This window comes from Lolium rigidum, chromosome 3, assembly GCF_022539505.1.
Source record: "Lolium rigidum isolate FL_2022 chromosome 3, APGP_CSIRO_Lrig_0.1, whole genome shotgun sequence".
NCBI classification, from domain to species: Eukaryota; Viridiplantae; Streptophyta; class Magnoliopsida; order Poales; family Poaceae; genus Lolium; species Lolium rigidum.
In genome coordinates, this window is record NC_061510.1 from 94268768 (window position 1) to 94273003 (window position 4236).

Consider the following 4236-nt stretch of genomic DNA (forward strand, 5'->3'; position numbering starts at 1 on the left):
ACGTGGCGGACGCCGTTAGCGGCGGTTAACGGCGTTAACCGCTGAAACCCCGTGGTAGATGGTAGGCCCACACGAGGCCTGTCACGTCTTAAGCGGGCCGACCCATTAAGTTTGCGGGCCGGGCCAGCTAACTTAGTTTGATCGGTCAAGCATATAGCTGGGCTGGTCCATTAGTTACGTGGGCCGGGCCTAACCTCTAAGGTTGACTGGTCAAAACTAAAATGGTCATGTGGGCCGGGCCGAAAGCACTCGTTTGACCGGTCAACAGGGAAAAGGGTCGGCCCACAAGACATGCGGGACCCACTTTCCTGGTATCGGGCCGGCCCATTTACCAAGTGGGGTCCACATTAAAGCAAGTGGGCCGGCCCAAGAAGTTATTGGGCCGACCCAATTAGCATGTGGGTTCCACTATCCTACTATCGGGCCGGCCCATTTAGTACGTGGGGTTCACAATATATCAAATGGGCTGGCCCAACAAGCCAGTGGGCCGGGCCAAAAACACTGGTGGGTCCCACATTCCTGTTAAAGGGCCGGCCCATTAAGTACGTGGGGTCCACCATGTAGCAAGTGGGCCGGCCCAATAAGATAGTGGGCCGGGTCAAAAACACAGGTGGGTCCCACATTCCTGTTAAAGGGCCGACCCATTTAGTACGTGGGGTCCACCATATAGCAAGAGGGCTGGCCCAACAAGAAAGTGGGCCGGGCCAAAAACACAGGTGGGTCCCACATCCGTGTTAAAGGGCCGGCCCATTTAGTATGTGGGGTCCACCATATAGCAAGTGGGCTGGCCCAACAAGAAAGTGGGCCGGGCCAAAAACACAGGTGGGTCCCACCTTCCTGTTAAAGGGCCGGCCCATTTAGTATGCGGGGTCCACCATATATCAAGTGGGCCGGACCAACAAGATAGTGGGCCGGGCCAAAAACACATGTGGGTCCCACTATCGTGTTAACGGGCCGGCCCATTGATGGCGTGTAACTCACACGTTCGTTGGGAACCCCAAGAGGAAGGTATGATGCGCACAGCAGCAAGTTTTCCCTCAGAAAGAAACCAAGGTTTATCGAACCAGGAGGAGCCAAGAAGCACGTTGAAGGTTGATGGCGGCGGGATGTAGTGCGGCGCAACACCGGAGATTCGGCGCCAACGTGGAACCTGCACAACACAACCAAAGTACTTTGCCCCAACGAAGCAGTGAGGTTGTCAATCTCACCGACTTGTCGTAACAAAGGATTAACCGTATTGTGTGGAAGATGATTGTTTGCAAGAAAACGAGTAAAGAACAAGTATTGCAAGCAGATTTGTATTTCGGTATAAAAGAATGGACCGGGGTCCACAGTTCACTAGAGGTGTCTCTCCCATAAGATAAAAGCATGTTGGGTGAACAAATTACGGTCGGGCAATTGAAAAATAGAGAGGGCATAACAATGCACATACATGTCATGATAAATATAGTGAGATTTAATTGGGCATTACGACAAAGTACATAGACCGCCATCCAAACTTGCATCTATGCCTAAAAAGTCCACCTTCGAGGTTATCATCCGAACCCCTTCCGGTATTAAGTTGTAAAACAACGAGACAATTGCATTAAGTATGGTGCGTAATGTAATCAACAACTACATCCTTAGACATAGCATCAATGTTTTATCCCTAGTGGCAACAGCACATCCACAACCTTAGAACTTTCTGTCACTGTCCCACATATCAATGGAGGCATGAAACCACTATCGAGCATAAATACTCCCTTTTGGAGTTAAAAGCAAAAACTTGGCCAGAGCCTCTACTAATAACGGCATGCAAGATCATAAACAACACATAGGTAATAACTTGATAATTAACATAACATAGTATTCTCTATCCATCGGATCCAGACAAACACAACATATAGTATTACAGATAGATGATCTTGATCATGTTAGGCAGCTCACAAGATCCAACAATGAAGCACAATGAGGAGAAGACAACCATCTAGCTACTGCTATGGACCCATAGTCCAGGGGTGAACTACTCACTCATCACTCCAGGAGGCGACCATGGCGGTGAAGAGTCCTCCGGGAGATGAATCCCCTCTCCGGCGAGGTGCCGGAGGAGATCTCCAGAATCCCCCGAGATGGGATTGGCGGCGGCGGCGTCTCCGGAAGGTTTTCCGTATCGTGGCTCTCGGTACTGGGGGTTTCGCGACGGAGGCTTTAAGTAGGCGGAAGGGAAACGCGGGGGCCACACGAGGGCCCCACACCACAGGTCGGCGCGGCCGGGGCACAGGCCGCGCCGCCCTATGGTGGCGGCGCCTCGTGGCCCCACTTCGACTCCTCTTCGGTCTTCCGGAAGCTTCGTGGCAAAATAGGACCCCGGGCGTTGATTTCGTCCAATTCCGAGAATATTTCGTTACTAGGATTTCGAAACCAAAAACAGCTGAAAACAGACAATCGGCTCTTCGGCATCTTGTTAATAGGTTAGTTCCGAGAAAATGCACGAATATGACATAAAGTGTGCATAAAACATGTAGATATCATCAATAATGTGGCATGGAACATAAGAAATTATCGATACGTCGGAGACGTATCAGCATCCCAAGCTTAGTTCTGCTCGTCCCGAGCAGGTAAAACGATAACAAAGATAATTTCTGAAGTGACATGCCATCATAACCTTGATCATACTATTTGTAAACATATGTAATGAATGCAGCGATCAAAACAATGGTAATGACATGAGTAAACAAGTGAATCATAAAGCAAAGACTTTTCATGAATAGTACTTCAAGACAAGCATCAATAAGTCTTGCATAAGAGTTAACTCATAAAGCAATAAATCAAAGTAAAGGTATTGAAGCAACACAAAGGAAGATTAAGTTTCAGCGGTTGCTTTCAACTTGTAACATGTATATCTCATGGATAATTGTCAACATAGAGTAATATAACAAGTGCAATATGCAAGTATGTAGGAATCAATGCACAGTTCACACAAGTTTTTGCTTCTTGAGGTGGAGAGAAATAAGTGAACTGACTCAACATAAAAGTAAAAAGAATGGTCCTTCAAAGAGGAAAGCATCGATTGCTATATTTGTGCTAGAGCTTTTATTTTGAAAACATGAAACAATTTTGTCAACGGTAGTAATAAAGCATATGAGTTATGTAAATTATATCTTACAAGTTGCAAGCCTCATGCATAGTATACTAATAGTGCCCGCACCTTGTCCTAATTAGCTTGGACTACCGGATCATCGCAATACACATGTTTTAACCAAGTGTCACAATGGGGTACCTCCATGCCGCCTGTACAAAGGTCTAAGGAGAAAGCTCGCATTTTGGATTTCTCGCTTGTGATTATTCTCAACTTAGACATCCATACCGGGACAACATGGACAACAGATAATGGACTCCTCTTTAATGCATAAGCATGTGGCAACAATTATTATTCTCATATGAGATTGAGGATATATGTCCAAAACTGAAACTTCCACCATGAATCATGGCTTTAGTTAGCGGCCCAATGTTCTTCTCTAACAATATGTATGCTCCAACCATTAAGGTGGTAGATCTCTTTTACTTCAGACAAGACGGACATGCATAGCAACTCACATGATACTCAACAAAGAATAGTTGATGGCGTCCCCAGAAAACATGGTTATCGCACAACAAGCAACTTAATAAGAGATAAAGTGCATAAGTACATATTCAATATCACAATAGTTTTTAAGCTATTTGTCCCATGAGCTATATATTGCAAAGGCGAATGATGGAATTTTAAAGGTAGCACTCAAGCAATTTACTTTGGAATGGCGGAGAAATACCATGTAGTAGGTAGGTATGGTGGACACAAATGGCATAGTGGTTGGCTCAAGGATTTTGGATGCATGAGAAGTATTCCCTCTCGATACAAGGTTTAGGCTAGCAAGGTTATTTGAAACAAACACAAGGATGAACGGTGCAGCAAAACTCACATAAAAGACATATTGTAAACATTATAAGACTCTACACCGTCTTCCTTGTTGTTCAAAACTCAATACTAGATATTATCTAGACTCTAGAGAAACCAAATATGCAAACCAAATTAGCAAGCTCTATGTGTTTCTTCATTAATAGGTGCAAAGTATATGATGCAAGAGCTTAAACATGAGCACAACAATTGCCAAGTATCAAATTATCCAAGACATTTTAGAATTACTACATGTAGCATTTTCCAATTCCAACCATATAACAATTTAACGAAGAAGAAACTTCGCCATGAATACTATGAGT